Raw genomic sequence first — 13846 nt, forward strand, 5'->3', positions numbered from 1 at the left:
TCTGGGCTCGTGAAGGACAAATAGTAAAACTTAATACTAGTGAAAATTCTCCTAAAAATATTCAATTATTAATTTATTTTCACTCTTCACTCTCAACAATATGCTGAGTTCTTGAGTAAAATAAGCTGATGCTGAATCACCTCACTAATTGGTAACTGTGTCTTCTTAGTGCCCAGTACTATGTAATTTGCATTATATAAGAAAATAAAATTTTAAATAACTTTATTATAAATGAAATTACAATGTTAAATGGTGGCACTGTATTTGATCAAAAGGGAAAAATACAGGAACTACTACTATGTAATCATCCAATTCAAATAGTTAATTTTCATTCTCTGTCAGGGTCTGTATGCTTCTTAGCTATTTTCACACACTGGAAGAGGCATCCAATGTTGGGTGCAAATAATGAGAAGGCAAAGAGAAGCTATCTGATCCCTCAGCTAATATTTCTGCTCCTTCAGTCAATAATATGTAGTGGCCAGAATCTTTGAAAAGCATGTATACTACTTATCTCTTGTTCTTTGGCACTGAGGCACACCAGTGACTAGAAATTATAGAAAGTGAGTCTTTTAAACTGCAAAGTCAGCTACATTGAACCAACTCGACAGTATTTATTAACTAGTCAACTTCTTTATTAGTAATAATGTGGGAAAATACATTTATCTAACTAAATATCATTTCCTCCCAAGGTTTATCTACAAAAATACTAATTACAATAGTGTAGATTTTAAAAGTCAAAAACAAAATTTTAAAAGCCTCCTACTATATATACATCTCCAAACTACCTCACAGCATACCAAATGTATCACTTGGTACATTATCAGTCTTCTGTGATTAATGTTTATCAACTACTACGAAGGGACATTTTTATTTTCTTAGAATAACCTATCAGTGTTACACCACCTGCCTCCAAGCACCATATAATTATAAAGCTTACTGCTTTCAAGATATATTTTCCCAGAAGACAAAAGGTTTCTGTATCTACACAGAATTCTCTCCTCTTGGAGTGAAAGAATCCAACAGTCTCAATCTATTTACCAATCTAAAGTTTCTCATTTCCAACTGAATCTGACAGATTCTACATATGAATCTCTCTTCACCCAATATCCTAAACATTAAAAAATTAAATTTGATTAAGAGAATCATTTTAAAACACTAAAGAAAGAAAACTGGAACATACATGCAAAATATTAAATTCATGTGCTAATAAATTTGCACTTAAATGTTTAAAAAATACTAAAGCATACCAAATAAAATAAGTATTCATTTATTTGTTTCACTGTCATTAAAATATTTATATGCATATTTTAAAATAGAAAATAATTAGTGAGAATTGTCTAATATACTGATGTGATCTGAAACAAACTAATAAAATTAAATTGTAACCACACTTCAATCATTTCTGTAAAAGAATTTAACAAAACTCGATTCTATTTGTAAATTTAAAAACATATATATTTTTAGAAAATATCAAAAAGACACACCTGAAACAATATTATGTAAGTCAAAATCATATTTCACTGTCTGACAAAATTAAGAGTAGGGCTAAAGATGCTCACTAAGTTCATGATTAGATGCTATTTTGAGACTTAAACAGTTAGAATGTCAATATAAAACATTTTTAAATATTAAGAATTGTGATAAATGATGATAATGATGTGCATTAGTAAAAGAATTAGAGACATTCAAATTAAGAAAAAAGACTTGAGACTCTAAAATATGTACTAACATGAACAAATCAGGATTTAATAAATTACTACACATTACATTAAGCCAACAGAAAAAAATGGCTAATATCTGGATCTGATATTTAAGATTCAAGGTAAGTCCACATACTATTATTTAAGTCACAGTTATGTTGTTGTTTTAAGTGTCATCAAGTGGGTCATAGAATTTGCTTAGCAAACTTTTATCTAGGAATTTCTCCCCAAAATATACTCATAATACTTAAGAAATAAAGACCAATGACTGAGACATATAATAGAAGACAAGAAACAAATGTTCATCAAAGTGGAACTGGTTAAATAAACCAAGGTAAACTCACACCATATTCATACTTTATATCCCAAACAGGATATAGAGTATAAAAACACAACTGCACTCAGTTATTTATGGACTCCTGGTGTGGTGCACTAGGATAAACACTGGATTTTGAACCACAATGTCAGCAGTTCAAATACATCAGCTACTCCTCAGAAGCCCTGTACAGAGACGCTATGAGTCAGAACCAAGTAGACAGCACTTAACAACTATTTATAGTACATAGTAATATTTTTAAATTAAGTGGGTGGAGCTATTTCACTTGAACTTTACTATCCTAAAGAAATAATCCACTAATTCTTGCTATCTAGATACCAGAGATGCTATCATTGCTGTGGCTTTTACCTCTTGGTTCTTCAATTTTATGAGCTCTCCCATATTCTTGAATATTTGGGGGGCGGGGAGTGACTCTGAAGTCAGTCAATTTTTGCTTGCAACAAAAAAATCCCGACAGATAAAATTTACCACCAGCAAAGTTTGCAATAATAAATTTCTTATCTCCTGGTTTCCACTGTTGTTGTGTATGTCAAGTCAATTCTGACTCACCAGTACCTTTCAAAAGGGCAAAGTAGAATCAACTCACAAGGTTTACCAGAGAGTCTACTTCCATGAACATTACAGCCTTGGAAACCCTATGGGGCAGTTCAACTCTGTTCTATATGATCACCTGTGAGTCAGAATCAACTCCAGGGCAATAGTTTTTTTTTGTTTTTTGTTTTTTAATTCTGTTTGCTGTGTGTGTGTGTAAGGGGGGCTTGGCAAGGACGGGGGGGGTCACGGTTTAGCATCTTTATAGGAGCAGAGTGCCACAACTCTTCCTCCATAGAACTACTGATGAGTTCCAACCACCAATCTTTCCTTAGCAACTAAGCACTTAACAACTGCACCACCAGAATGCCTCCAATGATTCCATTCTGCTTTGTAAAGAGGACAATCACCCAGTCACCAAATCAGGGATGCAAAGGGATTCAAGAACTCCTCTGTTAAATAAAACAGGCTGAAATTTTTTACATACCTACACTCCTCACTTATCAACATTAGATTCCAAACACCAGGTCGCTAAGTGAAAATCGGCATTATACAATAAGGCAGGATGACTACATGAGATAATGAAATGGAGAATGACAACGTAATTTGTCTGGAACACCAAAAATCAACCACTATGTCTCAAAAGAGTGGCAGTGAAAGTAACCATAAAAGTAGACTATATAAGCCTGATAGGCTGTAAAATGTTGCCTGAGCCTAGAAGTGAAACAACAGAGTACTGGCTCATGACTTTGGTTGTTTAAAATTGTATCCCTTTATGAGAGAGATGTTTGTCTTCTGACAAAAGAAAAAATAAAAAGCTACAACCTTCTTTATGGTAGAGATGCAAGAGATGAAAGTTCTTAATGATTACTCTACACTTAAAAAATATATTGATTAGGCAAAAAATGGTTAATAAACTGGATTTTTATGCAAATAAAATTCTTAACCGAAGTTCATACACCTAACCCAAAATTTAAAGTATTTGCATGTCTGTATTAAGTATATACAGAGCTCTGGTAGCGTAGTGGTTACGTATAGGACTGTGAACCGCAAGGTCAGCAGTTCGAAACTACCAGCTGTTCCGCGGGAGAAAGATGAGGCATTCTGCTCCCGTAAAGATTTACAGCCTAGGAAACCCTGTACAGGGTCTCTATGAGTCGGAACCGACTCCACAGCACATAACAACAACAACAACATATATATATGTTTGGTTTTTTTTTAAAGCCATATTATTTTTTTCATTCTCAAATTTTGTACTTCTCAGCATTTCCCATCTCAAGTGAATGGCTGGCTATCCCCAAGTGATTATCCACAATGGATTAAAAAGAGTTATCCTTGCCACTTATTTCTCTGTTGTTACAATTACCCCAACTATCACAAAAACTTACGTGGATTCCTTATGGAATCCATCCATTTATCTTCTCTTTGCTCCCAATAGTCCAGCAACTCAAACTTGAACTACTTACCCTTAATTTAATAAATGGTTTCCTCATATCCATATAAATTGTTCCCCATTTAACAACCAGAATATTTTTTAATACAAATCTAATCAAAGGCTTTCTAATATTCTTAGGATGAATTCCAAAATCTTTAAAATCTTTGCTTGGTTCACTAAAAACAAAATAAAACAAATAACTGAGTCTCTTTCCTTTCTATGGCCAATCTCTCTACCCAGTTTATTGATCCCATTCCTGCCTAGAGACTCTTGTTCTATATATTATTCCCTATTCCCATCAAGGAGCTCTGGTAGCGTAGTGGTTACGACTTGGGCTGTGAACCGCAAGGTCAGCAGTTCGAAACTACCAGCTGCTCCGCGGGAGAAAGATGAGGCTTTCTACTCCCGTAAAGATTTACACCCTCGGAAACCCTGTACAGGGTCGCTATGAGTCGGTTCCGACTCCACGGCACATAACAACAACAACAATTCCCATCAAGACTGAGTTTTTAAAAAAAAGTCTTAGATTTAAAACAATGCAATGAAATTGGAGTTAATTCAAATGAACTGAGTTTGACATGGTACTAATAAAAGATTAGTTTTTATGTGTAATAATGGCACTGGGGCTATGTAAAAATAAAGTCCATATTTTTATTAGAGATGCAAAGTAGGTATAAACAAAATAAGTATCTAGGGTTTGCTTTAAAATACTTCAGAAAGAGGAGGAAGTGGAATAGATAAAGCAAGAGTGATTTTAAAAAGGAAACTACAGAATCTGTACAGGTACATGGAAAAACATAAAGTATTTTCTCTAATTATATATTCTAAAATTAATTAAATTATGGATTCCTAGTGTGGCGCGGTAGTATAAGGTCAGGTTTAACTGCAAAGTCGGTAGCTCAAAATCAACAGCTGCTCCATGGAAACACTTTATGGTTAGTTATGAGTCATAAATGACTCGATGGCACTTAACAATAACAATTACTGAAAATTTCAATTAAGGCATTAAGAAAATAAAAAGTTTTTCCCTTTGGGGAGGTGCTTTGCAAACATGCAAAACAACCCTGAGAAGAAAACAAAAATTACAAAGCAGTACTACCTACCTCTCATCTCAGATGACAAATCAGAGAAAGGTGCCCCTTTCTCCAAGTCGATGTTGTCCTAAAACCAGGGTATCTAACTTCATTTTTAAAATGCAAGCTAAATTAGACTTTTCCTTTTTCTTACCACATTCAGGGAGGACAGGAGGTATCAATAAAACTCGTTTGGGTATAAATATTCATGTCTTGTGAGTATGCACTCATTTACAAAAAAAAAAAGAGCCTATTTTCTATTTTCTATCAGCAGTCTTGGCTAACAAAATTAATCTTTGATCAAACTAGCATGTCTTAGCTTTAGAAATAGCAATGGCACAGAAAAATAATAACAGTCTTGCGGTAACAAGTGCTAATTACTAATGACTGATAGAGAACAAAAATTTTGAATTTGGCAATTGGGGTGGAGAAATACACAATGCTGTATTTATGCAATTGGACCACCCATACATGATGGTTTCAAGATTGTCAAAAAAATTACTATAAATGAAAACGAACCCTTTCATGTGTTTAATTGGAGTGGGCTGTGCACATCTCCAATCTTAGCAAATTTAAGTTAGGAAAAGAGAAGTCTTTGGAAGGTAGGTTTCCTAAGCCACTCTTATTCCCCAGGCTTATGTGTCCCCATTGGATAAGCACTGAACTGCTAACCACAAGGTCAGTGGTTCAAACCCACCAGACACTTCTTGAAAACCCTATATAGGGTCACTAGGAATCAAAACTGACTCAAAAGAACTTAAAACAACATGACATTGCCCTGCTCTCCTCTTTGTCATTAACTCACATAACCTCTCAATTGCTCCTTTGTCTTTGCATAACATTTTCTCTGTCAGCTGATTCCATTTTAAAAACTTGTAATTTCCTCTCCCCCTGCCCAGCCCTGCCCCACAAATATGCTATGTGTTAGAAATCAGGAGGCTGTCTTAGCAAAAATCTACATTCTTTCATTCATTTTGAGAAGTTTTCTTTGAAACATATATCCAAATCCCATTCCTATCTGGCACTAAGTAAGCATAAATTCCTGATCATTTCATAAATTTGGCATTCCTTTAGCACTAGGAAATACACCCTATAATAGTTACTACTTCTAGTATTCAAATTCATCATTAACAAATTTTATTAACATTTTTGCAAAAGGTTGGTTATTCAAACCTACCAGCCATTCCTTGAAACCCTATGCAGGTGGCTATGAGCTGGAACCAACTTAATGGCACTCAGCAACAAGAAGATATAAAAAACAAAAACTGTAACTACCATACATAGGCAAAAGCCATTATGCAGTTGCCTTCATGTATGTGTGTGTGTTTTCAAACAGCATTTATTCCTAAAATCCACCTAATTATCAATTTCTAAAAGCACTGTAGTGATTTAGTGGTAGAATTCTCCCCTTTCATTCAGGAGAAATGGGTTTAATTCCTAGCTAATATAACTCAAGCACCACTACCACACAACTCTCAGTGGAGGCTTGAGTGTTGTGATGCTGCTGAATGGTTTCACTGGAGCTTCCAGACTAGGTAGAAAAACCTGGCAATGTACTTCAAAAAATCAGCCAATGAAAATCCTACAGATCAAAACAAAACCAATCCCTTTATACATAGGATCTCAACAAGTAAGTGCCCATCTCAATGGCAGCTAAATATAAAAAAGAACATAAAATTCAACTCAATTATTGATAATTTGTTGTCCACTCTATTAATCAATAAAAATTAAATTCAAGGGTTAGCAAACTATGGCCATGTGCCAAATCTGGTCCATTGTCTGTTGCTGAATAGCACATGTGCCAAGAATGGTCTTTATAGCTTTAAATGTTTGGGGGGTGGGGGGTGGAACAAAATACTTTTGTGGCATGAAAAATTTTACAAAATTCACTATTTAGAAAAGTAAGTTTTGTTTATTGTGTAGGAAATTTGGCAACAATTTTAAGTATTGGTTGCACAATATAGTTAATATAATTAATATTAACTATGTGAGAAAATGAATTAGTATTTATGCTAAATAGATTTTTTACAAGAAAAACAACTTTTATGAAATTCAGACTTCAATGTCCATAAAGTAAGTTTTGCTGCAATAAAGGCACACAGACACACTCATTCATTTACATATAGTCTATGACTGCCTTTGCACTACAGCAACAGAGTTGAGTAGGTGCAACAGAGACCTCAGACAGGGCTGTCATCATTTGGCACTACTGATCATTACACAACAAATGAGAGTGATGCGTCAGTCATATCATTTCATTGTGCTTTAATTCTCTCAAAGCCCACCAGTATTTGCTTGTACCCTCTATTTTGTTATTGGATTAGATGGCAAACTACTGTGTTTACTGTGCGATGGTACTATAACTGTGCTAAAAGAATATAAGATTAAACACTGCTCATAAAACTTTACACTCACAGGAAAGCAATGGTCAGATAAATTAGAAAATGTAAAATATAATTTCTCATCACAGCAGAATTTCTTCACACAAAAAACTTAAACTGAGGCTCATTTGTTAGCAAACAAAGTAGCTTATCTCTGGTGAGTTAAATAAATTGTGTTAGACTGCAAAAGACAAAAAAATGTATCCAGCGGGAGAAAAAATATGTAGCACTACCAGCTTTCATGAAGAGTCATTACTTGAAAACTTGAAGACACTGGGTACAACAACAGCAAACAAAGTCAAGAGACATGATTTAAAGTGGTTTTCTTTGTCTCTTGATGAACCAACAGTTGTTAATAATACAGCTCAATTTTTGTTTATTCAAGGAATCATTGCTACGTTTGATGTGACTGAAGACAACTACATACAAGAATAGTTTCAAAGTTCAGAAAAAACTACTACAACCTGAAGTGGAAGGTGCTATAATGTGTTACCACTATTGATGACAAAAATGTTGTGATGCAGCAGACTGCTTAATCCTTCTAGCCATGGTCTCTCTTATTTCATGGTGTTTGTGACTTCTATCCTCTGCCTGTAGTTGTAGCCCCATTTTGAAGTGAGTTGTTCATTGTGCTGAAAAGGCAGGATGGGGTGAAATTCATCTTAAGTTGCCATTTATTGCCATCATCTTGGTTTCCTTGAACAGAACATGTGCTCTACCTCCAATGTGTAGGAATGTTCTTTCTTGCTCTGGATCCTACATCTGGCTCATCTTTTACCTCCAGTTCTTAGTATGTGAGCCCGTGTCCTATTGTCTAACCTAATTCACTGGCTTCCACAGCCTTGTGAGCTAAAAACCTATCATCTGACTGATTTGGGTGTGTCAGACCCTGTCATCAATGTGGACCAAGGAAAGCCTCCAAACTGAAACTTGACCCAGATTTTGGACTTGTCAGCCTCCAAGCCACTAGCCATTTACTTGAAAGTTGGTGTGTTCTTTGCGATGTTGCAGCAAATTATGAAACCTTGAGATAGAAGGAAGAATACTGAAGGAGGAAAAACAGTTGTCAAAAATGATGGACTATATATAGCAGTTTGAAAAAGTTGGACATTTGCAACACCTTTATCCTTTACATCATGAGACCATGTGCTGATATTTAAAATAAATAAATTATTCATGCAAATGTGTAGAATAGAAAAAACTTAGAAAATCTACAAAGTCCATCAAAATATAAAATGTTTAAAGCTTCTGATTTTTTATTAGCAAATACCTGTATCTATATACTGTTGAACAATTAGTGTCAGGAGTGAACGTCATTAATTCTTGTGGACCTAACCATGACTTTCTGTCAGAAGTAATCTTGCCTTGTTGACTTCACCCACCACATAGTAGTCCAGTGGATTAGCAATGGTAATGTTTGTTATGACATTTTTCTTTTTTAACTCAAGGATGAGATTTTTCTGAATGGGAAGAACTGCTTTCAACCACTACTATCAAAAACTAAATGGCTTTGGAAATTAATGTTTGCTACAGTGGTTACGAATTAAGCTGCGAACCACAAGGTCGGCAGTTTGAAACTACCAGCTGTTCTGTGGGAGAAAGATGAGGCTTTCTGCTCCCATTAAGATTTACAGCCTCGGAAACCCTGTACAGGGTCGCTCTGAGTTGGAAGCGACTCCACGGCACACAAAAACAACAAGAGACTTGTTACTGTTCTTAATAAATCCAACATAACGTAATGCAAAACATATATGAGGGTAAAAGATGACTTACTGTTTCTACAAGTAAATACTAGAAATCAATACAGCATAAGGAAATGAAAGCAAGAATAAATAGTAGGGTTTTCAATATAGACCAAATGCAAGGGTTAGCACACTTAACTTAATTGTTCCACAGAAGTTGAGTAGAGGTAATTGGGGAGGTGGGGGACAGCAGAATGTGTGTATGTGAAACTAGGTTTTATTCCCTGTTACTAAAAATGATTCCAACAATTTCACTAACTGAATTTCATAAGAAGCATAGCAAATTAAGTAAAATACTAACTAAAATCAGGGAAAATCTACACAATTCATCAATCATTCTTATCAAAAACATCTTTCATACTTTGCAATTATACTAATATATACCATATCCAAACAAGTATATCAGAGTGGCATTTTTAAAACTGTCATCCTCAAGTTGTGCATAATGATCATACTAAGATAATAATTATGTATCTAGTTACACACAAGTCTTCTATAATGGTACCAATATTACCACTTGTCCATTTGAATATTAGTTGTATCATTTTTTAATTCATTCTGGCTGCATTCTAATTCTTAAAATAATTCTTCATAATGCTAACACTTAAACTGTAATGTCTGCATCACTGAAATTAATGAATTAATTGGAAGACAGAATTTGAGTAATATCATTAATTTGGTGATTGCCAGCCTGTGAGAGTAAGCGAAAGGTAAAAATAAATAATGTCCAGGATCAAACAGGCAATCCCTGTCCCGGACTCAACATTCAAATCAAGGAAACTGAATGTACTAATCTAGGTCTACAGTACATGTATAAAGCAAGGTCATTCTAAAAATCATTTATCTATCTAGTATAAAATCAGATCTTTTTGCCATCACTATTTTGAATTTTTGAGTCCTGGTGTGGCTAAATCACTGGACCACACGCAGGTCAGTTTGAACTTCAAGGTAGGTGGCTCAAATAGGGTCGCTGAGTGGGGATGACTGGACGGCACTTAACAACATTATGGATTTTAAATTCAAAAGAGCTAGTTCTTATCAGGAACACTTTTAAACAAATCATTCGAATAGAATAGAATAGGACATTAGTCCTAAAAATCAATCAGCAACCTAGACATCTAAAGAAACACTACAGTATACCTATTTGACGAGGTTTAGTCAGACACAACAACAAAGAATACAGAAGTCACAATGACAAATGATGACAAAGCTTATCTAAACAGTGACCAAATGGAAAGATGTCCTGGGTTTTACAACAGGTTTTTCATGAAGAGATGGGGTTATCAAGCCAGCCCTTTACTCAAATATCATTAAATATTTAAAGGATATCATTTAACGTGTGTTCATTGTGCTACATTATATTATATTGTGAACTAACATTATATTGTGATTTCCCACATCGTTTCTTTACATGGAGAAAATGTATGTGGCTAAACAGAGAATATGAATATCCAGTGTCACTGGCAACTATATTTCTCATTATACATTAATAAATCAGCATTTGACCTCAGATGCTACTCATAAGTTAGATCAAAATGAATCAATCTCTCATGATACACTAATATTACCCAGTTTCTCAGCTTTTCTCTGGATCATGGCAAATTACTAAGGCAATGCCACATTTATGAGACAACTTGGTATATAAGCAGTTGATCCTCCCCAAGCAACATGACCCTCAGCACTGCTGCTCATCCCCCACAATTATTTATCCTTTGATCTCTGTTATATAACAAAGAATGTGGTAAAAATTCTCCAAACACTTAGAACCAGATTCTATGACTAAGGACTGGACTTCAGGCACAAGAGGATTTGAATGTAAAATGGAAATGTACTATTACCATGGTACAATACAAAGCAAGTTTTTGTGAAACTTAAGATGCCATGACCTTTAACCCAAAAAAAAAAAAAAAAATAGATTATACAAACTCTTTAAAAATATCGACTCAAAATGTGTAGAAATATTCAAACCTGTATCACAGGTCTTCCAAAAACTGACTATCAATATATGAGAAATGATTAGGTCAATTATATCCATTATATTTCACCTAAATTATATGTTGTTGCTGTTAAGCGCCAAAGAGTCGGTTCTGACCCACAGCAACCCTGCATAGGGTTTCCAAAGAGTGGCAGGTGAGCTTGAACAGCCGACCTTGCGGTTAAACTGACTTTATAATCCTGTGCATTAACCCACAGTGCCATACCAGAACAAGATAGAATAGATTAGATTCGATTAGATTAGAAAAAATTAGATTAGATTAGTGTGTGCATATTCCAAATACCAAAATACTAATAGTTATCAATATGTACCTTAAGTGATGTTAAAACTCACCAATTCCAAGTATACTATGAAGTATTCTGTATAACCTTTTAAGATAATTGTTAAAATATTATAATCATGCAATTAAATCTGAATTTGGCGGTTATTTGTTGTTTATAAAAACTAAAACCAAAAGCCTTCTAACTAGCAGAAGTTAGAATTCAGTTACTTCAGAAAGATTACAGAATTGATTAGGTTTGGTACTCAAATTTGATACATTAAAATATATAAGGAATTCCAGAATGCTTATGGCAACACATACGCTAGAAAAACAAAAAGACAATACAGGAAGACTTGAAGTAGCTCAGCTAGCTAAAATATCAAATTCTGAGGTAAATAATTACAGGATTGAGTAATTTAGAATTCAAAATTTATAGATGATAAAAGAAACAATCCATTCTGATTTAAACTGTAAATTTATAAAAATAAATTAGGTTGATTTTTAAGTAATTCTCTATTTGAGCTAATATACTGCTGAAAAAAAAAGAACCCTGGTAGTGTAGTGGGTTAAAAGTTGGGCTACTAACCACAAGGTTAGTAATTTGCATCTACCAGTTGCTCTACAGATGATGAGGCTTTGTATTCACGCAACGATTTACAGACTCAGAAACCACATACAGGGTTGCTATGAGCCAAAACCATCTTCACAGCACATAACTACTACCACACCAACCATTACTACAAAAGCAAAAATGTGTAAAAGAAAAAACAAAACCATGGCTTTTTCAATGAGAATATAAAATTACACATATAACACTAAATAGTGAGAAAATTACTAAGCTTTTTGGCATGACTTCTCTATTTAAAACAAAAATTAAATGGTTAAATTTTAATTTCTAAAAATTTCAAAAGGATTTTTCACCAACAAATTCACAGTACAGTACCATTGTAAAATTTCAAATAAGCACTTAGTTTCTAAATAGTAAGATTTGCTGACACCAGAAACAAATAAGTGTTCTAAAACAAGTATTCAAAATAAACATGAGAACTGTCACTCACATAAGAACATGAGAAGCAGGAAAGACAAGAAGAACAACACTAAAAGAAACATCCATCAAGAAAAAGACCTGGAAAAGAAATCAAAACTTGGAATTAAAGCTCAATTGGAGTTTGGCTGGGCAGGGGTGGGGGATAGGAGTTGAACTAACTACACAAGCCAAAGAATACTTACGACAATTAAGAAAATAAAATATGAATGACGATATATATAAAAGACTGAAAATTTACTCAAGATTTAAATCAACTTACAAAAATGTAGAAATTGATACAACAAACTAAAATTCAGTCAAAAATAGCAAATGAAAAGCTACTCATTAAGGAAATATCTAAGCACCTCAAAGAGGCAATTTTTTCCTCGTATGAATGAACTGCTTCATATCATCTGTCAAAAGAAAGGAAATAATAAATAAATCTTTGTTCTTCAAACTAATATGCTGTTGTTAAAGTGCCGTCAAGTAGGTTCCAACTCACAGCGACCCTTGTATAGGGTTTCCTAGGAGTAGCTGGTGAGCTTGAAGTGCTGACATTGTGGTTCAAACCAATTTTGCAGTCCAGCGCATTAACCCACAGTGCCACACCTGGACTAATATGGGGGGGAGGGGGCGACAGCATGTCAGTGCTAAAGAAAAGTTGTTGATTGTTGATTAGTGCCATCAAGTCGGTTCTGACTCATAGCAATCCCGTGTAGGGTTCAGAGGAGTGGATTTGAGCTACCGACCTTGACCTTGCACTCCAGTGATTATCCTACCTAAAGTGCAAAAGTAGTAGTCTAAAATGAGAGGGTTTCAAAAAATTTCATGGAAAAAGTCCATTATCCTTTAACTCCATGTTTCCACAAACTTTCTGAAGTTTAATTCCATGTTTCCACAAACTTCTCATAAACTGAGTAGTAGTTAGAACTTAAGTGGTAAAACACTTATAACTCTGACTCTAATTTTGTTAAAATTGAACAGATTAAAGTTGTACAGGGAAATGTCAAAAAGTTTGTAGAAAAATTCGATTACCTTAGCATTCTACTTTACCACAAACATGTTGAAGCCTCCTCAGATTATAAAGATAAGTAGTAATTAAAATAAAAAACGCTTTGGTACTATGTCCAAGAACTAAAATGAAAGTTAAGGAAAACGAAAATTTTATGTGCAATTCTGAAAATCATATATAATTAAAACACTACACATAAAACTACAATTAAAAGAGTGATATATTTCCAAATCAAAATTTCATAGCATAAATGTATACCAGGCCTATTTCCAAACTAATTTCGAAGATATTTTTCCTGTTCTCATAATGAATATTAAAACACTCTGAGACAAGGAAGGTATTGTTGCCGT

At 34.2% G+C, this 13846-nt stretch overlaps 1 protein-coding gene across 1 annotated transcript in view; it reads right to left on the reverse strand.

Annotated features, from left to right (window-relative positions):
* CDC73 (cell division cycle 73) overlaps positions 1–13846 on the reverse strand; it is a 190011-nt gene that overhangs the window by 102650 nt on the left and 73515 nt on the right. The window lies entirely within an intron of this gene.

The sequence above is a fragment of the Chrysochloris asiatica genome, unplaced genomic scaffold (genome assembly GCF_000296735.1).
Source record: "Chrysochloris asiatica unplaced genomic scaffold, ChrAsi1.0 scaffold00009, whole genome shotgun sequence".
Lineage (NCBI taxonomy): Eukaryota > Metazoa > Chordata > Mammalia > Afrosoricida > Chrysochloridae > Chrysochloris > Chrysochloris asiatica.